Source organism: Stegostoma tigrinum, chromosome 23 (genome assembly GCF_030684315.1).
Source record: "Stegostoma tigrinum isolate sSteTig4 chromosome 23, sSteTig4.hap1, whole genome shotgun sequence".
Classification (NCBI taxonomy): Eukaryota; Metazoa; Chordata; class Chondrichthyes; order Orectolobiformes; family Stegostomatidae; genus Stegostoma; species Stegostoma tigrinum.
The window spans coordinates 53,065,907-53,090,392 of record NC_081376.1 but is presented as its reverse complement, the minus strand read 5'-3'; positions in this window follow the sequence as shown (position 1 = coordinate 53,090,392).

Here is a 24,486-nt window from a genome sequence, read left to right as displayed (position 1 = left end):
TAAAACAGGTGACATTTGTTAGTTTCGCCCACAAAAGTCCTTCAAACACCCGAAAATCAGTTAAGCTTCCCTTTATGCATTATTCAGGGGAGTCAATGGCTCAGTGGTATTATCATTGGACCTGTAATCCAGCGACCCAGGTAATGTTCTGGGGACCTGGGTTCTGAAGCCCACCAAGGCAGATGGTGGGATTTCAATTCAAACAAACAGCTGGAATTAATGGTTTATTGATGACCATGAATCCATTGCCAATTGTTGGAAAAACCCATCTGGTTCACTAATTTCCTTTAGGGAAGGAAACTGCCATTCTTACCTGGTCTAGCTTACATGTGACTCCGGACCTACACTCTAACTGCCCTCTGGGCAACTAGGGGTGGGCGATAAATGCTGGCCTGGCCAGTGAGGCCCACTTCCTGTGAATGAACAAAAAAAGAAAATTACCCACTGATAGCACCTGGAAAGTAGACATGGATGGTTGCTGAGGGAGAATACATTCAAGTTCACTTGCAATGGCTCTTGTGGTTGAGTATCCAACAACTTTGGATGCGAGTGGCAGACATTGTGCTCCATCTGGGGGTGGGGAGGGAGTGCTGGGGACTGTTACCTGATCACTTCACTCCAGAAGGTGGTTACATCCCCCAGGTGGATAACTTAACTCGGTCTGTGACCGAGAACAAGAAGGTGCGCCTGTAGGTGAGGAAGATGTGGCGACCCAAAGGACAGATCCCAATAGTATCTGACTCTGCCATAGTTCAACAGTAATGAGGTTTCTGCTGTGCAGACCAGGGTGGGGACTCCAGGGATGGTACTGGGAGCTATTCAAGTCACACGGGGAGTGAGGAATGTGATATTGACAAGGGCAGTACAATTGGGAGGGGAGGGGAGGGGAGGGGAGGTACTGTACACTGCAGCCATAATTATGAGCCCTGAAGAGTAAGGGGCATTTTTTGGGCTGGAGAAGAACCTGGGATAGAGGGCAGATATCTCGTTGTTTTTATCCACTATGATAATAATGACATTGATGTAACTAGAAAGGAGGCTATGTTGAAAGATCTTGAACCATTGAGAGTTAAACTAAAAAACCTGGATTTATAAGGTATCGTCACAAAGATAAGGGAGCTGTGGTTAGTGAGGAAGATTGCCAGAAGTTACCAAAGTGTGGAGCTGGATGAACACAGCAGGCCAAGCAGCATCTCAGGAGCACAAAAGCTGATGTTCCGGTCCTAGACCCTTCATCAGATGAAGGGTCTGATGAAGGGTCTAGGCCCGAAACATCAGCTTTTGTGCTCCTGAGATGCTGCTTAGCCTGCTGTGTTCATCCAGCTCCACACTTTGTTATCTTGGATTCTCCAGCATCTGCAGTTCCCATTATCCCTTGCCAGAAGTTACGGCAGGATAGAGAGAAGCTAGAGACTTTGGCAGAAAAATCGCAGAAGGAGTTTAATCCAGACAAATGTGAGGCTCTGTATTTTGGAAGATCTAATGCAGAAGGGAAGTTTACAGTAAATGGCAGAGCCCTGAGAAGAATCAACATACAGGGAGAGCTAGACGTACAGGCCCACAATCTCCTGAAAGTTGCAACACATGTTGATCTCAACCAAGAAGTGAATCCAGGTGAACCACATGGAATTACCTCAGGCACTGGAAAAGACAACGGCAGAAACAGCACAATAGATCCTGCAATGTCCTCCTCACTGTCATCTGGGGGTTGGTGCCAACATTAGGAGAGCTGTCCCACAGACTAGTCAAGGAACAGCCTGACATAGTCATACTCACAGAGTTATACCTTACAGACAATGTCCCAGGCACCACCATCACCATCCCTGATATGTCCCATCTCACTGGCAGGATAGACCCAGGAGAGGGGACGGTACAGTGGGATACAGTCGGGATGGAGTTGCTCTGGGAGCCTTCAACATTGACTCAGGACCGCGTGACGTCTCATGGCTTCAGGTTAAACATGGGCAAGGAAACCTCCTGCTGATTACTGCAAACCACCCTCCCTCAGCTGATGAATCAGTGCCCCTCCATGTTGAACAACACTTAGAGGAGACACTGGGGATGACAAGGGCACAAAATGTACTCTGGGGGGGGGGGGGCGGATTTCAATGTCCATCACGAAGAATGGCTCGGCAGCAGTAGTACTGATCGAGCTGGTCGGGTCCTGAAGGACAGAGCTGCTGGACTGGGTCTGCGGCAGGTGGTGAGGGAACCAACAGGAGGGAAATTCTTTTGCTGTTTCACTTATCATTTCATATCAGTGTCTTTTGGTTCTGAATCCTTACAACTATGTGAACATTTTTTCTGTATTTACTCTGCTCAGGCCCCTCATCAATTTAGAGACTTCTCTTGAAATCTTCTCTTCCCTAAGGAAACCAAACTACTTTCTCCAATCTCACTAAGTAACTAAAGCTCCTCATCCTTGGGATCATGCTTGTGAATATTTTCAGCATCTACACTCGATAGGTATCATATCCTCCACGAAATGCAATGTCTGGAACTGGACACAATTCTCCAGATAAAGCCAACACTATGTTTTATGCGGGTTTCAGATAATTTCTTTGCCTTCGTATTGTATTTATAAAGCTGAGGACATTTTATGTCTTTTTAATCATTTTGTCAACCTCCACTGGCACACTCAATGAATTGGGCTCTCTGTTCTTGCACCTCCTTTCGAACTGTTTCATTAATATTGCCCCTCCCCATTCTTCCAGCCAAAATCTATCACTACTCTGTGACTGACACACACACACACACACACACACACACACACACACACACGTGAATCTGTGGGGTGAATTTGTATTTGCAGATACATTCTATTTTGTTCAAAAAGTACACAAATTATACACAGTCAGTCAATGTAGTATTTTATAAATTCCTACTTTAGAAATAAAGCCATTCTGACTCCAAACCAAAACACAAACAGATTCTAAACAAGGCCTCACACCTAACCTACACTGAGTGAACTAAAATGTCACCCCTTCTTTACACTGATAAAACCTCTAGTTCTCTCAGGGCTGCGATATGAAAGGAATTCGGGGATTTGCATGTATATATTAATTAATTAAAACCTAACTGATTAAAGATCTAACAACATTTTAGACTTGTTTACTACATCCCCATCAATAGTGTGACCCTTTAATCTTTTACTTATAAATTCTCTGTCAGATAATACCTCTGTCACTAACACCTGAGGAAGGAGCAAAGCTCCGAAAGCTTGTGATTTTAAATAAACCTGTTGGACTATAACCTGGTTCGTGTGATTTCTAGCCCTGTCCACCCAGTCTAACAGCAGTACCTCCACATTTAATCTTCTAAGCATCTGCCCATTCAATCGTCCTATGTGCTCTTGAAATCTAAGACTAACTTCCAATTTTTAATTTAAATTTCAATTTAATTTTAATTTTAACTTTAATTTTAACTTCCAATTTTTACTTCAACTGTTAATTTTCAGCATGCCCTATAACGCTAATGCCCGGTTATTAATATTAATAAAGAGAAGCAGTGATCCAAATACCTTCCCCCAGTCTGAAAAACAACAAGTCACCATCATCACAGTTCTGAAGAAGGATCACTAGACCTGGAAGATTAACTCTGCTTTCTCTCCACGGATACTGCCAAGCCTGCTGTGTTTCTCCAACAAATTCTGTTCTTGCAGCCACCATTAATCATTAGCTCAGAGATAATGGGAACTGGAGCTGGATGAACACAGCAGGACAAGCAGCATCTCAGGAGCACAAAAGCTGACGTTTTGCGCCTAGACCCATCATCAGAGAGCTAGGTCTAGGCCCGAAACGTCAGCTTTTGTGCTCCTGAGATGTTGCTTGCCCTGCTGTGTGCACTTAGCTTCACACTTTGTTATCTATTAATCATTAGCTTCCTGTCTCTCACCAGCTTTCTATCACGCTGCCACATGTCACTTTTATTGCAAAATTTCATCCTGCTGGCTAACCTGTTCTGTCGCTGTTTGTGAATTGCCTCCCACAAATTAGCTCAAGGGATGTAGTAGCAAGGGATCATCATCATCTCCATGTCGCATATGATCTAAATTTGGATCTCAATTTCCTCTTTCTTCATCAGCACTGGGTCCATATCCTGAGATCCCACCATCCTATTGCGATAGCTCAAGAATTTGGGGAGGCACTCATTTTCTCAAGGATGACGCGCGTAATAGACATGGGCCAAGCGCAGCCCCCCACATTCTGGGGGCTAATATAAAAGGAGATGTTTTCTGGCAGTTCTTGTGGGATTTCAAATAAGACACAACATCACTTGCCTTTGATAGGCTATGGGTCCAGGAGACTTCAAGATTATTCCCCTGAACTCCTTATGAGAAATCTTGAATGTCCGACACCCGATTCCCACTGTTTGGTGATTCCATTCTTTTCAAAACAGAGGACCGTGTGCAGGACACAAGAATGAGGCATCATTTGAGAAAGGCACTGCCTGTGAGATTTAACTCTGCACTACACCCAATCTATGAGGATGATCTTACGGGGAGGAGAGTTTACTTTGAGGTGAGACAACGTGGAAGCCGTGTCAGCGCTTGCATGATGACCAGCAGCAGCCTCGAGCAAAGTGATGTCTGGATTCATATCTTTCTGTCAGTGATGTGGGTTAAGCAGGCATCAGAGAATCGTACTTTATCAGTGAGGGTCCATCTGGGGATGTCTTCAGCTTGTAGCCAACCCATTTTTAGGAGTATTCAGAAGGTTTAACACCATAACAAGGCGGCAGTCTGGAAGGACCTTATAGTTTGGCTGCATCTGCGATTTTCTGAAAAAGCTGGATGCAATAAACATGACAAAGGACTTTTTTTACTGTTAACCCTAAATGTGCTAAACATAAAGGCCCATCCCTGCTATGCTTGAGCAGACAAAAACTATGTCAATGTCACATTTTCAAAAGTTGTCATGACGCCTTGTCAATTGTATGGTCTAACCTCCCCGAGCTCCTCACAAAGGCAAACAAATGGACCAATGGCCCGTGAAACGTAACTGCTTGGCTGGAATTTTTCTCTCTGGAGTGAAACAGGCTCGGGGGGTGGCCTCCTGGAGGTTTATAAAATCATGAGGGGTTTAGATAAGGTGAATGGCAAGTGTCTTTTTTCCAGCTGGGGGAGTTTAAGCCCAGGGGGTACATTTTGAAGGTGCGAGGAAGAAGATTTAAAAAGAACATGACAGGCAATGCTTTTTATGCAGAAAGTGGTTCATTCATGTATCTCATCAAGGTGGCAGAGGAAGTAGTGGAAGCAGGCACAATTATAACATTTAAAGGACACTTGGACTGGAACATGGACAGGAAGGGTTTAGAGCGATATGGGCCAAATGCAGGCAAGTGGGACTAGTTTAGTTTAGGAAACCTGGTTGGTATGGACAGGTTGGAGAGAAGGGCCGGTTTCCGTGCTGTATGGTCCTATGAGTCCATGACTAACATCCTGTTTAAGTATGATACAAACAGCAGCCGAGGTAGTCATAATGACATACAGCACAGAACAGACCCATCAGCCCAAACAGTCCATGTCAACCAGGTTTCCTCAGCTAAATTCATCTCATTTGCCTGCATTTGGCCCATATTCCTCTAAACCTTTCCTATTCATGCATCCAAATGTCTTTTAAATGTTATAATTGTGCTTGTTTCTACACAATTCCTCTGGCAGCTCAACGAGATACTTGCGTAATCCTAAAGAGAACAGGTGGGATAAAGAAGTGTTATTGATATTTTAACAAGTCCCGAGGGATTTTGCGGAATACCTTTGAGTGGGTTTCCTGTACACTTGCAGCTCACTGAGCTAGACACAATTTCCACATCCACAAAAAGATAGCCAGAGTTTCTTTGGACGTGGAAATGCTGCACCATAGTGTCAGTGGGGTGATCGAACATGTAAAGGATATTGAAATTGAGCCCCACTTACCAAAAACATGTCATCAGCTTTTTCCCACAGTCATCAAAACCATAACAACTTTAGCCTTCTTTCAGATAAACAACAGGCCTGTACTTGTGCCAGGACACCACATCAAGCCCTCTTTGCCCTTACACATAACCATGTTGTCAGTTACATAACCAGAGATAACCATGTTGGTAAGGAACAGACTGATTCAATGAATATTAAGTAAAAGTGAAGATTACTTCCTTCCCCAGAATGAGTGTGTTTACAGTATTAGAAAATGACGCAAGTGCTTTCAATTGACATGCCCCTAACACCTTCAGTCATGGTAGATTTCCAATGTTTACCTGTAGCACACGCAACCCAGGTCCTCGTTACTGAAATACGGGTGGGTCGTTTAATTAGTTAAATTAGCCAACCACTTACAGCCTGCTCATCTCTCCCCAACCCATCCTGTTTCAGGGAACCCAATGTTTGAAGACTTGCCTCTTGAGCTTAGCATTGTCGTAGGTGACCTGCTGGATTTTCAGAGTTGAGTTTAATCCTTGGTCTCTTGTTATATTTTGTGTATCTTTTCTGTCAGTTTACCTCAGGTGACTGTCTCAATTCCCCAGCATTTTCTGGGCCTCATAGGAACAGTCGGCTTCCAGAATTTCTCCCAAAATCACCTACCTTTAGTGAGGGCTGGTTTGATGTTTTTGAACCTGAGGGATTTGCCTGGCAGAGGTGGATGGAACATCAACAGCATGGGCTTCTGCTATTATTTTTTTCTCTTGTAACACATCCTATTGTCATTATAGATAGTAGGAACTGCCGATGCTGGAGAATCTGAGATAACAAGGTGAGGAGCTGGATGAACACAGCAGGCCAATCAGCATCTGAGGAGTGGGAAAGCTGAAATTTCAGGTCTGGACCCTTCTTCAGAAATATTTCAGAAACACTTCTGAAGAAGTGTCCAGATCCAAAATGTAATCTTTCCTGCTCCTCTGATGCTGCCTGGCCTGCTGTGTTCATCCAGCTCCACACCTGGTTATCTCTATAGTCATTATACTTTACATTGTCAGTGAATGAGCATGGAAGTGAGTGGTCTGGCTTCGGGGAAGGAGTGGATGAGGATGGAGGTGTGGTGGGCAGAGCCTGGGGGTACGGCTTGAGGGGCCATGGAGATAAGTGGTGTCACAACCTGGCCTGGGAAGAGGGTGCGTTGGCTACGTGAGGGAATAGTTTGAAGTAATCTTTTGGAAGTTTCCCTCTTGAAAACTATGGTTCATGGCAACTCATAGGTGTCAGGAAGCACGTTTCTTTAAAAACCCAGCCCATTGCCAAGTTGTTTCCAACTTTGCAAAAATCCAGGCAGTGCCTCGGGTTCTCTCTGCACAGGTTCTGCCCGACCTGCTGCGCATTTGTAGCCTTTCCTGTTTTAATCTCAGTTAAATGCAGGGCTTTGCATTTGTCTCTCTGCCTATACGTGATGAGGAAAGGCTTTGCCCTGGTCTGAAGTGCAGAAATTCACATTATATTCCCATCACCATTAAAGGCACATTTTGCAAGAAACCTGTTGACAGGTTTAAAACTGAACTGCAGTGTGACTGGATACTCATGTTTGATTTATATGTGAATTAAATTAAACTAATTTATATTCATACCTATTGTACAGTAATGAGATTAAAACGTAGAACATGAAACAAAAATAGATAAAACATTCAGCAGGTAACAAGGAAGTGCTGAGTGGGATATTAAAAGATATTTAATGTTGAATTAGACTTAAAATGCAGTGCAGGGAGTCTCCAGTTTAAGACCATCCAATGTAAGAACGCTCATGCTTATGAATGTGATCCCGTACAGCGGTGTATTAACATTAATTTTCAAGATCCAACACATAAATATTTTCTTGCACTTACAAACTTACTTTACAGTGTACAATATTGTGTTTCAGTTTGTGGACAAATTCTTGAAAGTGGAGTGGCAGGTAGACAGGGTGTTGAAGAAGGCGTTTGCTATGCTTGCCTTTATTGGTCAGTGCATTGAGTATAGGAGTTGGGAGGGTCTTGTTGCAGCTGTACAGGACATTGGTTAGGCTGCTTTTGGAATACTGTTTGCTGTTCTGGTCTCCCTGCTACAGGAAAGATGTGAAACTTGAAAAGGTTCAGAAAACATTTACAAAGATGTTGCCAGTGTTGGAGGGTTTGACCTGCAGGGAGGGGCTGAATAGACTGGGACTGAGGGGTAGTCATTTAGAAGTTTATGAAATCATGAGGAGAATGGATACGGTTAATAGCCAAGGTCTTTTCCCCAGGGTGGGGGGGGGGGGGGGGGGGCGAGTCCAAAACTAAAGGCCATAGATTTAAGGTGAGAGGGAAAAGATTTAGAAGGGACCTAAGGGGCAACGTTTGTCACACAGAGGGTGGTGTGTGTATGGAACGAGCTGCCAGAGGAAGTGGTGGAGGCTGGTACAGTTACAACATTTAAAAGGCATCAGGATGGGTATGTGACTAGGAAGGGTTTAGAGGGATATGGGCCAAATGCTGGCAAATGGGACTTGATTTATTTAGGATATCTGGTCGGCATCAATGAGCTGGATTTGATTTGATTTATTACAGGCACATGTACCTAAGTGCAGTGAAAAGCTTTGTTTTGCGAGCAGTACAGGCAGATCAAAGCAAACAAGGACATACAGATCACAGGGTGTTTAGACAGAGTGAGGCAGACAGGGTTACACTGCACAGGAGAGGCACAAAGCAAGAGCAACATTATTTGAAGTTAGACTGTGTTGAACCAAAGGGTGGTTTTCTGCGCAGTACATCTCTATGACTCTGTGAATCTAAATCAACTTGCAAATGGACTGAGGAATGGAACGCATTTGAAACCCAGAGATATAACATTCCTTCATTACAATCCATGGATTACATGTAAATCTTATTATTTATGTAGTTCATTGAGGATCTGAACTGTGTAAGGAACAGGGCCACAATGACTCTAGTCTATCCTGCATCCAATGAGATTGAGGGTAGTTAAAATTGGAGTTGCCTTATTTGGGTTGGGTATGGAGGGAGTCATCTGGTCTGAAATAGAGTTCAAAGTTTGATTCAGTAATCTGTTACATTAGTCGTGGGGATTTATCGTAAACTGTTGAATATCAGCCATTCAAAGAAATGAAAAAAGCCATGTGACAAACAGAATGTGGGGATGTAATATACACAGTGAAAAGCTTCCGATGTACCATGGTTCCTCTCTATGATTGCTCGTGCTTGTTAAACAAATTGTCTTTGTGCGGTAGTGTTGTAAATATGTTCATTGTGCCTGGGTTTGCTGAGTAATTCCTAGGCCACTGAAATCAATGTGTGACCATGGGCTTGACTCTAATCATAACCTCAATCAAAACTGCTTCCAGGTGTTTGAACTGTCCCTGCATGAATTTGTATTGTTCATAAACTAACTCACTTCAACATGTAAGCCCCTCATGCACTGTAAAGACTGGCTATGTAGCTATGAGTCATAGAACATAGAACATTACAGCACAGTACAGGCCCTTCGGCCCTCCATGTTGTGCCGACCTGTCATACTGATCTGAAGCCCATCTAACCTACACTATTCCATGTACGTCCATATGCTTATCCAATGACAACTTAAATGTACCTAAAGTTGGCGAATCTACTACCATTGCAGGCAAAGCGTTCCATTCCCTTACTACTCTCTGAGTAAAGTCCCTGGGAGATAGTGGGCTGTCTACTCTGCACATTGGAGAGGGAGCTTTCCTTGCTTCTGCTGTAGTTTGTGATGGAGCCCCTTTTACATATTAAGGGACTCTGGCTGATTTGAGCAGCTTCTGCAAACTCTCGCCTTGACACAATTGTACATTATCCTGTTCTCCGTAGGGAATTCAGTCATTAGCACGGACTATTCCATGTTGCATCCACAGGTCATGACTGTGATATCACTGGAATGTGATGGCATCTACATCCAGTTCATTCTGATATCTATCACTACCTCTTGATAAAACCCGAAAGAACCACAGATGCTGGAAATCAGAAACAAAATCGAAAGTTGCTGGAAAAGATCAGCAGGTCAGTTAGCATCTGTGGAGAGAAATCAGAGTTAATATTTTAGATTCACTGACCCCTCCTTAGAACTTTGCCATCAGTTCTGAGCAAAGGCCACTGGACCCAAAACATGAACTCTGACTTCTCTCCACACATGCTGCCACCACTATCTCTTAGCAGCAGTGTCACTGTACAGATGTGCATACCCTCTTTTGAATCCCTGTACTCTATTTGTCCATCGCTGTCCTGTCCTGCCAGGCTGAATGCTCTGCCTGAGAGGAGCTACGGTTGTGCTACTGATGGTACTGTCGGTGCTGGGAGCCTGTACAATACGATACTTCACATAGCCATGTACGTAAACCTCACGACTCAATCAACCCAAATATTACAAAAGACAGGTTAATTGCATCATTGAAATTTATATCAAGACATGGGACTGGAATTTTAATATCATTCAGGTGATCTGCATATAGAGAGACACAACAGACGTGCCCTGGAAAATATGATGGATAGATAGAGAATTGGATACAAAGGGATTAGCTGTGGCTATTGGAACTGAATGTAGCCATTTGGCCCATCATGTCTGCTCCACTATTCAAAAATGGTTCTCAAACCCCATTGTCCTACCTTCTCCCCATAACCATTTATGCCCTTACTAATTAAGAATCTATCTATCTCTGTCTTAAAGACATTCAGCGACTTGGCCCTCACAACCCTCTATAGTACACATTCAGCACTCTCTGACTAAAGGAGTTCCTCCTCATCTCAGTTCTAAAGGTTGGCCCCTTCACTCTGAGTCTGTAACCCTGGGGACTGGTCTCTCCTACTCGTGGAAACGACTTCTCCATGTCCATTCTATCCAGGCCTGTCAGAATTCTGTAAGTTTCAATCAGACACCACCCACCCCGTCCATATTTCTAAACTCCTTTGGCTACAGAGCCAGAGTCCCCAGCCTGAGGAATGGGAGGGGGAGTAGAAATGGTTTGCGACTGGGAGGTGCAGTTGTTTGTTGCGAACCGAGCGGAGGTGTTCTGAAAAGCGGTCCCCAAGCCTCCGCTTGGTTTCCCCAATGTAGAGGAAGCCACACCGGGTACATTGGATGCAGTATACCACATTGGCAGATGTGCAGGTGAACCTCTGCTTAATATGGAAAGTCATCTTGGGCCTGGGATAGGGGTGAGGACCTAAATGTCCAACTTGCTCATTACCTCAAAAATTTCTAACAGATTTGTCAGACATGACCTCTTTTTGATGAAACCATGTTGATTCTGCTCTATGTTATTACGCACTTTCTAGTACTGACCAATAGTTTCCTGTCTTTTGCTTCCCTCCCTGTTTAAATTGGGGCATTAACGTCAACTCTGCCTCATTAACCATCACGAAATCCAGAGCTTCCTATTCTTAAGTGGGGTCCACCACAAACTGCCCCAAAAAAGCAGAGATTCACTTAAAACCATACAGTGAAGACTGGCATTTTAGTTTCAGACAATGGGGTTTAACTGGAGAAAGGAGTGGAAGGAAGAAGCCCTGGGATGGAGCAGGAAGAGAGAAACATGCTCCTGAGATGCTGCTTGGCCTGCTGTGTTCATCCAGCTCCACACTTTGTTATCTTAGAAAGAAACATTTTCCAGCTTTGTTTGTTTTAAGACGGATCTGGACCTGAAAGCACTGGAGCAACAGGGCAAGGACTACAGCTACTGGGTTTCTTATTGATACAGTTTTATTTTAGGCTTCACCTTTATGTCATCTCAAAGCATTATGGAGAATTGTGAATCAAAGAGATATGTTAACACCCAAATGTTCAGTCAAATTTGGTGTCATCGCTGAACTGTTAATCCAGAGACCCAGACAGCTTTCTGGGGACGTGGGTTTGAATCCCTCCATAGCAGGTGGTGGAATTTGAATTCAATTAAATATCTGGAATTAAGAATCTAATGATGACCATGAATCCATTGTCAATTGCCAGGAAAATCCCATCTGGTTCATTAATGGCCTTTAAAGAAGGAAACTGCCATCCTCACCTGGTCTGGCCTACATGTGACTCCAGACCCACAGCAATGTGGTTGGCTCTGAACTGCCCTCTGGGGCAATTAGGGCAATAAATGCTGCTTTGCCAACGACACCCTCATCCTGTGAATGAATTTTTTTAAAAAGTAGGTTTTAAAGGAATGGCATGAGGCAGCGAAGGAGGGGGGAGGTATAGGGAATGTATTCCATAGGCTTGGGGCTCCCACAGCTGAAGGTGCAGCCGGACATGGCACAGAGATTAAAATGAGGACAGGGACAGGAGGCCTGGTTTAGGGGACGATTGGACTTGAGGAGATTACAGAGCTGGGGAGGATGAGATTTGTAAACAAGGATAAGATGATCCAAGGTGAGACCACATCATCACTTTGATGGTCTGAATGGGTCCAGAGATGGAAAGGACCGTCATCTTCATATCTGAATATTTATCCTTGCTACGAGGAATTGAAGACGGCAATTCCCCATTGACGAACAGACCATGACATCTCTCACTGAGCATAGCATTGACAGATAGGGTTTGGTGACAGAAACTTGAACATTGTGGACATTAAACTCATCTCCATTCAGGAAGTGTAAAGACTCGCTAGTGGAAACCCAAAGAGCAAACTGAGTGCCACCCGCCGGCCCCTGAATATTGGAAACCAGCCACTTGATTGTAAAACTGAGTAACTGTGGTGAGTGGGAACAGTCGATGTTCTAATTAGTGTTGTGGAAGAAAATGTTCCCAGTTTGAAGTGAGTGTATGACAGGAAGGTGAGAAGTTGTACCGATGCCAAGAGCCACGGACAGAGCTGTCTGGCTACTTGACCTCATCTGCAAGTCATCACACTGAAAGGGACAAAATTCACTGTGTCCTTCCTTAGTGAATCAAAGTCAGAGTTCCTCATTAATCCATTCATGTGATCTCTGGGACTTGTAGACTGTCGTCTTGTCGGGGCTGCTTGCTTCATTATTATTCAATTCTTGCTCCTTCTGATCTCGCTCTCAAGCAATGCTATCAGTAGAATAACATCCATGAAAGTAGAAAAAAAAGCTGAACAATTTACAAGTCACTATTACCACCTTATTATTAGAGTGTATTCTGTGTGACAGAGACAAACTAAAATAGTTTAGTTAAGGTCATGGGATTCTACAGGGAGTGCTCTGTGAGCAGGAAGGATCAAATTGATTCTATTGATTAAGAATCATATTGTTCTCTAGGAATTACGGCTAGTTTAGAGGCTATGTGTCATTGTATCTGCCGTTATTCTGATAGAGTGTAATGTTTATGAACGTGGAAATTGTTTTATCTTTTACTGAATCAAAACGTTTGTGGTGTGTGGTATTTTTATTGGCTCTTGTAGAGGCAGATAACATTCAAATATTACATGACAGTAACTTCAGATTGGATACTTTTGAGCATGTGATCCAATATTGTCCATCGAGCTATATGAATATATTCACTCAGAGGAGATGGTGGCTGTGGTGGCAATATCACTGAACTAATAATGCAGAAATCCAGGCTAATATTCTGGGACACGGGAACAAAAGTTAAACTTTGAGCCTAATTAAAAGCTGGCAGAATGATAACCACGCAATTGCTACCAATTGTCATAAAAAAAAACTCACCTTGTTTACTAACATCCTCTGGGGAAGGAAATCTGCCATCCTTACCTGGTGTGGCCTACATGTGACTCCAGACCCACAGCAACATGACTCACTTTCACCTGGTATGGTGGAGTGGGGCACTCAGATCCAGGGCAATTAGGAATGGGCAATAGCAGTCCAGCCAATGATACCTACGTCTCATAAGCAACAAGGAAAAGAAGTAAGCTGGAGGCATTCAGAGCAGGAAACCGAACAGAGCGGTTTACGGTTTGCAGAGTGCCATTAATATCCAACAAGTAATGGCAGATACAGACCTTACTTGAATGTATTTTCTGTTGCTATCATTAAAATCAAGCTGAGTTATGTCTGATGACAGATCTCCATACTTGAGGTAAATCTGTGTCTTTGAATCTTCATGATCCATTTTGATTCCCTGCTTAGTGCTCAGCTGAAGACAGTGTATGACTTTGGGCGTGCATCGTTGGATTTGGTTCTCCCTAATATATCTAAGTCCTCAGATCAGGGATGATTTAACTCAATGAAGTCACAGATCTGGGATGGCACAGATTCAGGCAGCCCAGGAGCTCAGCTGTTAGCACTGCTGCCTCACAGCGCCAGGGGCCCGTATTCGATTCCAGCCTCGGGCAGCTGTCTGAGTGGAGTTTGCACATTCTCCCCGTGTCTGCATGGGTTACCTCCTGTTTCCTCCTACGGCCCAAAGGTGGATTGGCCTGGAATTTCAGGGTTACAGGGGTGGAGAGTAGGTCAGCATAGGATGCTCCTCGGAGGATTGATGTGGATCTGATGGGCTGAAATGCCTCTTTCTCCACTGCAGGGATTCTATGACAGTCGTAGGAGGCTGCGTTGAAAGCTTTGCTGTCAGACAGAACTGTTTTTCTTCCATCAGGTCTGTAGTCAAATGTACCATGTGAATATCTCATTCACAGCTCATGTGGTTAGAATATAGCTCCCAGTTTTCAGAGTGAAAGCTTTAACTGTTGAAAGTGGAGTTCTGGTTGAGACAGTAGTAAACGTACACCTCAAATAAATGCAATCAGAGCAAGCTTGGAGTTTATTACACTTAAAGGGTTGGGGCATGTTGATGTAAGGCGTTAGCGAAAAATAAGATCAGAAAAGGATTGTTGGGCTCATGGAGCTAAATATATTGACCTGAAATGTCACCACCTGCAGGAGCTAATCAATACTGAATGTTCTGAACTTTTGAGTGTTGACCTGTAAGTATTTTCTCAATCAACCTGTTCAGAGATGTTGTTACTCACCTTTGCACCACGTTTGTCTTGAATCCGGGCCTCCTGGTCTGGAGGTAAGGGCTTTACCTCTGCATCAGTGATGGGATGGGACCGAGTCAGCCCTTGTTTCTCTGATCAGGACATTCTGGTCTGAGTTGAGGACGTTAAAACAAGAGGAGAAATTTGGTGCCCAGGCAGGTGCAAAGTTTATCTCCATCCAACAGCCAAGAAGGTACAGATTGACAGGACAGGAGAAGTGAGCACCATAGGAGAAAAGCAAAAGTCAGGGGTACTATAACGGGGAAGATTGAGAGACCTGTTGTGGCTTGGTAATGTATGTAGCTGGGCTCGTAGAGAGGGAGAGAGATTGGCCTGGGCCAAGGGAATACATCATTTGTATAATATGGAGAAGCTGAGAGACAGAGCACAGCATTGAGATTTCTCAGTATCAGCAGCTGAGCTAGCTGCGCACAAAGCAGCTGTGAATATATGCTGTAGAGCTGGAGGAGCACAGCAGGCCAAGAAGCATCAGAGGAGCAGAAAGGCTGACGTTTTGGGCCTAGACCCTTCTTCAGAAATGGGGGAAGGGAAGGGGTTCTGAAATAAGTAGAGATAGGGGGGAGGCAGACAGAAGATGGGTAGAGGAGAAGATAGGTGGAGACGAGACACACAGGTCAAAGAGGCGCGGATGGATCCCGTAAAGGTGAGTGTCGGTGAGGAATTAGGGAGGAGGTAGGTTATTCCAGGGAGGGCTGACAGGTCAAGGGGGCAGGATGAGGTTAGGAGGTAGGAGATGGGGGTGGGGCTTGAGATGGGAGGAGGGGATAGGTGGGAGGAAGGACAGGTTAGGGAGGCGGGGATGAGCTGGGCTGGTTTTGGGATACAGTGGGGAGAGCGGAGATTTTGAAGATGGTGAAGTCCACATTGATACCATTGGGCTGCAGGTTTCCCAAGCGGAATATGAGTTGCTGTTCCTGCAATCTAGTGGTGGCATCATTATGGCACTGCAGGAGGCCCAGGATGGACATGTCGTCTGCGGAATGGGAGATGGAGTTGAAATGGTCAGTGACTGGGAGGTGCAGTTGTTTAGTGTGAACCGAGCGTAGTTGTTCTGCAAAGTGGTCTCCAAGCCTGAGGGGGTTTTTTTAGGAGGCCTGTAACCAGTGGTGTTCCACAAGGATTAGTGTTTGGACCTCTGTTGTTTGCGACTATATACCAATGATTTGGATGAAAATGTCGGTGGTCTAATTAGGAAGTTTTCAGATGACACAAAAATTGATGGAATTGTAGATAATGAGGAAGGTTGTCAAAGGATACAACATAATATAGATCAGTTAGAAAGCTGGGTAGAGAAATGTCAGATGGAGTTTAATCCGGCCAAGTGTGAGGTGATGCATTTTGAATGGTCTTATGTAAGGGGGATGTATACAGTAAATGGGAGGACCATTGGAAGCATCGACATTTTGTGGGTGCAAGTCCATAGCCCCTGAAAGTGGCAACACAAGTGAATGATGTGGTGTAAAGGGCATATGGCATGCTTGCCTTCATCGGTTGGGGCATTGAGTGTAAATTTAGCAAATCTTCTGCCTCCCCAGTCTCCCTATTTATTTTGAACCCCCTTCCCCATGCTCATTTTCTGAAGAAGAGTCTAGGTCTGAAACGTCAGCCTTCCTGCTCCTCTGATGCTGCTTGGCCTGCTGTGTTCATCCAGCTCTACACCTTGTTATCGCAGAATCTCCAGCATCTGCAGTTCTCTGTGAAAATATGCTGTCATGTGGAATAGAAATCCTCCCGCATGCTCATCAGAGACATTGTTACTCACCTTTGCACCAGGTCAGACTTGAACCTGGGCCTCCTGGTCCAGAGATAGGAGTACTATCTATGCACCACAAGAGGCTCATTACGGGTTATGACGTGAGTCTTAAAGTTGCACTCTACATGTTGTTGTTGCTAACCAGAAGAGTGAAAGAATGACCCGAAGATGGTCAGGACTTAGCGAATGGAGGGTGGGAAGGGGAGGGGAGTAGTGGGAGTGTGCATCCCGGGTGATGATATGGTTACTGAAGTAGGTGGTCCCCATATCCAAAACGCTATCTGCTGGAGTTACCAGATCCCCAGAGGCAGCACAAAAAAGAGTTTGGGCTATTTGCACCTTATCCAGTGGGTGCCCATGTTGGCTAAATATAAGGTTTTCGTTGGCAGTGCTTTACTCCTGTCTGAGGTATAAAGGAACAGCTCAGTACGCCCTGGCCTCAAGGTCACACCTGCTGACTGCTGTACAGGGTGCATTGGCCAGGGCCACATATCCAGTATCAGTGGAACAGCTTTGGATCACCACCTAGGACCCCTCATTGTCTTTCTAATAACATTGGCTCTGTAATGAGAGATAATGGGAACTGCAGATGCTGGAGATTCCAAGATAATAAAATGTGAGGCTGGATGAACACAGCAGGCCAAGCAGCATCTCAGGAGCACAAAAGCTGACGTTTCGGGCCTAGACCCTTCATCAGAGAGGGGGATGGGGGGAGGGAACTGGAATAAATAGGGAGAGAGGGGGAGGCGGACCGAAGATGGAGAGCAAAGAAGATAGGTGGAGAGGGTGTAGGTGGGGAGGTAGGGAGGGGATAGGTCAGTCCAGGGAAGACGGACAGGTCAAGGAGGTGGGATGAGGTTAGTAGGTAGCTGGGGGTGCGGCTGGGGGTGGGAGGAAGGGATGGGTGAGAGGAAGAACCGGTTAGGGAGGCAGAGACAGGTTGGACTGGTTTTGGGATGCAGTGGGTGGGGGGGAAGAGCTGGGCTGGTTGTGTGGTGCAGTGGGGGGAGGGGATGAACTGGGCTGGTTTAGGGATGCAGTGGGGGAAGGGGAGATTTTGAAACTGGTGAAGTCCACATTGATACCATATGGCTGCAGGGTTCCCAGGCGGAATATGAGTTGCTGTTCCTGCAACCTTCGGGTGGCATCATTGTGGCAGTGCAGGAGGCCCATGATGGACATGTCATCAAGAGAATGGGAGGGGGAGTGGAAATGGTTTGCGACTGGGAGGTGCAGTTGTTTGTTGCGAACTGAGCGGAGGTGTTCTGCAAAGCGGTCCCCAAGCCTCCGCTTGGTTTCCCCAATGTAGAGAAAGCCGCACCGGGTACAGTGGATGCAGTATACCACATTGGCAGATGTGCAGGTGAACCTCTGCTTAATGTGGAATGTCATCTTGGGGCCTGGGATGGGGGTGAGGGAGGAGGTGTGGGGACAAGTGTAGCATTTCCTGCGGTTGCAGGGGAAGGTGCCGGGTGTGGTGGGGTTGGAGGGCAGTGTGGAGCGAACAAGGGAGTCACGGAGAGAGTGGTCTCTCCGGAAAGCAGACAGGGGTGGGGATGGAAAAATGTCTTGGGTGGTGGGGTCGGATTGTAAATGGCGGAAGTGTCGGAGGATAATGCGTTGTATCCGGAGGTTGGTAGGGTGGTGTGTGAGAACGAGGGGGATCCTCTTGGGGCGGTTGTGGCGGGGGCGGGGTGTGAGGGATGTGTCGCGGGAAATGCGGGAGACGCGGTCAAGGGCGTTCTCAATCACCGTGGGGGGGAAGTTGCGGTCCTTGAAGAACTTGGACATCTGGGATGTGCGGGAGTGGAATGTCTTATCGTGGGAGCAGATGCGGCGGAGGCGGAGGAATTGGGAATAGGGGATGGAGTTTTTGCAGGAGGGTGGGTGGGAGGAGGTGTATTCTAGGTAGCTGTGGGAGTCGGTGGGCTTGAAATGGACATCAGTTACAAGCTGGTTGCCTGAGATGGAGACTGAGAGGTCCAGGAAGGTGAGGGATGTGCTGGAGATGGCCCAGGTGAACTGAAGGTTGGGGTGGAAGGTGTTGGTGAAGTGGATGAACTGTTCGAGCTCCTCTGGGGAGCAAGAGGCGGCGCCGATACAGTCATCAATGTACCGGAGGAAGAGGTGGGGTTTGGGGCCTGTGTAGGTGCGGAAGATGGACTGTTCCACGTAACCTACAAAGAGGCAGGCATAGCTGGGGCCCATGCGGGTGCCCATGGCCACCCCCTTAGTCTGTAGGAAGTGGGAGGAGTCAAAAGAGAAGTTGTTGAGTGTGAGGACGAGTTCCGCTAGGCGGATGAGAGTGTCGGTGGAGGGGGCCTGGTCGGGCCTGCGGGACAGGAAGAAGCGGAGGGCCTTGAGGCCATCTCCATGCTGAATGCAGGTGTACAGGGACTGGACGTCCATGGTGAATATGAGGTGTTGGGGGCCAGGGAATTGGAAGTCCTGGAGGAGGTGGAGGGCGTGGGTGGTGTCACGGACATAGGTGGGGAGTTCCTGGACCAAAGGGGAGAAAATGGAGTCCAGATAGGTGGAGATGAGTTCGGTGGGGCAGGAGCAGGCTGAGACGATGGGTCGACCAGGGCAGGCAGGTTTGTGGATTTTGGGAAGGAGATAGAAACGGGCCGTGCGGGGTTGGGGAACAATGAGGTTGGAGGCTGTGGGTGGGAGGTCCCCTGAGGTGATGAGGTCATGAATGGTGTTGGAGATGATGGTTTGGTGCTCGGGTGTGGGGTCATGATCGAGGAGGCGGTAGGAGGTGGTGTCGGAGAGTTGGCGTCTGGCCTCGGCGATGTAGAGGTCAGTACGCCATACTACCACTGCGCCATACTAGTCTGCGGGTTTGATGGTGAGGTTGGGGTTGGAGCGGAGGGAGCGGAGGGCTGCCCGTTCTGCGGGGGAGAGGTTGGAGTGGGTGAGAGGGGTGGAGAGGTTGAGGCGGTTAATGTCTCGACGGCAGTTGGAGATGAAGAGGTCGAGGGAGGGTAGGAGGCCTGGGGGTGGTGTCCAGGAGGAGGACTTGTGTTGGAAGCGGGTGAAGGGGTCAGTGGAAGGAGGGTTGGGTTCCCGGTTGAAGAAGTAGGCATGCAGGCGAAGACGGCGGAAAAACTGCTCTATGTCCGACCGTGACTGGTATTCGTTGATGTGTGGTTGTAGGGGGACAAAGGTGAGCCCCTTGCTCAGGACTGACCGTTCGTCCTCAGTCAGTGGGAGGTCTGGGGGGATGGTGAAGATTCGGCAGGGCTCAGGGTGGCTGTCTCCTCTGGGGTTGCAGGCTGTGGAGGTTGTGGGCGGAGCGATGATGTCGTCGGCCGTGGGCGGGGTTCCGTCGGCCGTGGGCGGGGTTCCGTCGGCGTCGGCCGTGGGCGGGGTTCCGTCGGCGTCGGCCGTGGGCGGGGTTCCGTCGGCGTCGGCCGTGGGCGGGGTTCCGTCGGCGTCGGCCGTGGGCGGGGTTCCGTCGGCGGTGGGAGGATCGGGGTGGGCGGCAGCAGCTGAGGTGAGGGTGGTGTGTGGGCTGTAGTACCTGGACGTGGAGGTGGTGACTGCAGCAGCGGTTCCGGAAGTTCTGTGGCCGGCGGAGGCGGATGTGATGTCATCGGTGGGGTCTCCGGCGGTGTCCTCATGGTCAATGGCGGCGGGTGCGTGGTGGGGGAGGGGCAGGGACAGAGTCGGGATTTGGGAGGCGCAGGAATCCTCTTGTGGGTGGCAGGGGCCCGTGAGTTGGTTGTACTTACGATTTTTGGTGTCCAGTAAAGCTGAGTGGAACTGGGTGTTCAGTCTGTGGATCCTGTGGAGGATAAAAAACAGCAGGGGTCCTTTGCAGGTCTGGGAGAGGGAGGCTCTGAGCTGGGGCAGGCTGGATTGCAGTGTGTGGAGGTGCCGGCGCATGGCTGCAAGTGTCTGTTTCAGGACTCGCAGGGAGAAACGCTTCTGAAGGGTCTGAATATTCTGGGTGTAGAGGTGGTCACGGTTGGGGCCAAATTGGGAAGGCTTGAATGTAGACTGTAGTCCCTTGGGGATGATCTGGTTCCGTAGGCAGGTGCTGAGAAAGGTGATGTGGCTGTGGTACCTGGTTTGCTTCAGGACATGGTCGAGCAGTTTCAAGGCCGAAGAGATTACAAGAGAGTTGCAATGGGAGAGAGATTCCCTGAGGTTGGTCCGGAGGGAGGAGGGTAACTTCTTCAGGTTAGGCATCCCTGGCAGAGGCTGCTCTGTAATGAATCTTGTACCTATCATGCAATGAGCTAGATCTTCTTTACGACAAAGGTGTCTTCTAATTAGACTAATGCATGCTTCCCCTTGACCTCACTGAGCAAAGCAGACCCTGCAGATCCCAACCTACAAAGGGGATGGTGGCAACAAATCGACCTCATGTTGACCAAGAGTCAAGCTGGCTCATACAACAGAGTGCCCATGGTGCTTGTCTGATGATTACTTTATCTGCATTGGTAAATCTTTCAGATTTCTCTTTAATCATTAACAGCCCTTGCTTGTCATAATAGACATTCCAACACAGCACACCAGTATGGTCCACCATGTACATATCCAGTGTATCTATCACCATCGGGGATAGTAAAAATGAATACATTTATCCAAGAGCAAAAGAAATATGAGTGAGAACAATTGTAGGAAGGGGCTATATTTTCCTATTGTTGCTCTTTTGTTATTGTGCTTAGTATATTGTTGCTCTGTTCATCGTCTCTGTTTTCATGTGGTTCCATACTTTAGGAAGAGGTGTTCTGTCTATGGAAAAATGCTAGATACCAGTTCAATTTGGAATATCCTTTCTGTTTGATACATTTTTCATCCGGAGAGATGCAACCATTGCATGTGTGTGCCTAATATTTGCTCAGGCATATTGTCACAGGCAAACTCTACAAGGTCAGAAATCACATGATACCATCACAAGCTTTTGGAGACCTGCTCCTTCTTCCGGTGACAAAGGAGCAGCACTCCGAAAGCTTATGATTTCAGATAAATTTGTTGGACTACAACCTGGTGTCATGTGAGTTCTAACTTTGTCCATCCCAGTCCAACACCGGCACCTCCCCATCAAACTCTACAAAGGCAGTCCCAATAGCCATGTGTGCAATAAAAGAGCCACTGGTCACCTTCACCCTATTAGAGGGCAGGTTCGTAAAAGAACTCTACTAGGTTGCCAGAAATTATGGTATTAATATGCACAAATTTTTGCCAGGGATAATAGAGAACCTGGAATTTATAGAAAAGATCCCTTCCATTGTAAATAGAATGCAGCATTGAGCAAAGCATGTGTTAAATCTGTTAATACTTCCATTCCAATCAGTCGGAGGAATTGTATGTCAATACACCAGTGCATTCATTACTGAAGCCACCTCACACTGTTCCAAGTAAATGGTTTGTGGTTTTTAACTGCTGAATTAGCAATGGCAATGAATAAACTTTATTTAAGCTCCTCTTTTTAATTTATAAATAACAGAGTCAGTGCTGGTTCAGTGCATGGTATTAATGAACAAGTGAGTTTCTATAATTACTACGACATTAATTTAAAATAATCCATCCAGATTTGCAAAGAGTCCTTAGATGCTCAGCTAATGAAGGATGATAGTTTGAAAATTTTGCCTATCTCTTTATATTGCAGATATTGATCAAAGGAGCATTAACATGTTCTTGTCTGAGGAAAAGACTACGTTCAGTCTAAACAATATATACCATTATTGGTTTTAATGAAAGCATAATTTATTTGTATACTGCATGTTGGAAACCAATCCTGCTTTCAACCAAGTGTTTATTAGAAGTGGTGCTTTACAGGATTGTTACAAAATGTCTCAATTGTCATTGTATTTTGCTCGTATAATGGTTCTCCAATAGATATATAGCAATGCAATCTACAATTCTTGTCACAATCTGGAGGCAATGCATCAAATGCTGAGGCTGGGTATACATTCTATTAGTGGTCATGGAATCAGCCGTAGATTGCTTACAGAACCAAAACAACCCATCGACAAATGCCGTCCACGTCCACCACTTCAACAGAATTTCCCTCATCAACAACCTCCATTGCCGCATTCAAGATGACCCAATGGGCCGAGGAGTGGGGTTTCATTTAGATAAATCTAAGGTGTTTCGTTTGGCTGACGGAAACCAGTACAGGATTTGTACATTCAATGATAGGGCACGTGGGAGTGCTGCTGAACGAAAAGATGTAGGGATGCAGTGTTCATACTTTTTTGCAAGTAGAGTCATAGGTAGACAGGAAAGTATAGAAAGTGTTTAGTACATTTGCCTTCAATGGTCAGTGCATTGAGTACAGGAGTTGGGAGGGTCATGTTGCAGCCATGCAGGACATTGGTGAGGCCACTTTTGGAATACTGCGTTCAATCCCGGTCTCCCTGCTAAAGGAAGGATGCTGTAAAACTTGAAAGGGTTCAGAAAAGATTTACAAGGATGTTGCCAGGGTTGGAGGGTTTGAGCTACAGGGAGAGGCTGAATAGACTGGGGCTATTTTCCCTGGAGTGTTGGAGGCTGAGGGGTGACCTTATAGAGGTTCATAAAATCATGAGAGGCATGGGCAGGGTGAATAGTCAAGATCTTTTTCCTAGGGTTGAGAGTTCAAAACCAGAGGGCACAGTTTAAAGGGGCGGAAGGGAGAGATTTAAAAAGGGTATAAGGAGTAACTTTTTCACACATGGTGCTGTGCACGTGTGGAATGAGCTGCCAGAAGAAGTAGTAGAAGCTGGTACAGTTACAACATTTTAAAGGCATCTGAATGGGTGTATGAATAGGAAGGGTTTGGAAGGATATAGACCAAATGCTAGAAAATGGTACGAGATTAGTTTAAGACATTGATTGGCAGAGATGAGTTAGATCAATGAGTCTGTACCCATGCTGTACAACTCTATGACTCTGTGATTCCAAATGGATCAAGTTTAGTTAAACACAATTTTTCAATAACAAAACCATATTAATTAATCCAGATTTGCCCAAATTATTATGAATATTGTCCTGATTATCGTTTCTCGAAACTTCCTCACCGCTGATTTTAAACTGATTGGCTGGTCTTTGCCAGATGTATCTTCATGTTGTTTTGTTAAAAGGGGTGTAACATGTCCTGAAGTCATTGTTTGGAATCGATGAATGAAGTGAGGTAGAGGAGACAGTTAATGGTACACCAGGATGTGAAAGGCTGCTCACAAATATTGCGTGAATGCAAAAAGAAAGGGGCAGCACATACAAATACTGCTTGAATGCAAAAATAAAGAGGCAACACACACAGTTCCAAACTGGTAGCAATCTTTTTGAAATGCACCTGATGAGGGATGAAACTGAGTCCAAGGCCAGAAAGTGAGAAATGACAACATTTGTTACGTAGATATGTGAACCTAGACAACAGCGAACTTCAGACAAAGGTTTATGATAACACTAAAAGAAGAAACAAAAACTGCAATGAAACAGCTTCCAACTCACTTGGACCTGTATGGGGAAGAACTGTAAGAGACAATAAGTTGCAGGTGATGGAGAAAACTGAACATTCTGTTGAGATTTCTGCTGAGGCTGGATCTCCCTGAATGAGGCTCTTACAGAGGCTAACTCAAGGAATCATTGGTAACATAGTGTGGAGCTGGAGGGGCACAGCAGAAAGAAGGGTCCCGACTCGAAACGTCAACTTTCCTGCTCCTCTGATGCTGCCCATCCTGCTGTGTTCATCCAGCTCTACACTGTGTTATCTCTGACTCCAGCATCTGCAGCTCTTACTACCTCAAGGAACCATTGGCATGTGTATACGGTTCTCTGTTCATGCTAAGACAGACCTGGGTTGGTTTGACATTTAATGTGAAGCATATCGTTAAAAATGGAAACTGAAATGATGGTGCTCAGTAAGGAATTCAATTACTGTGG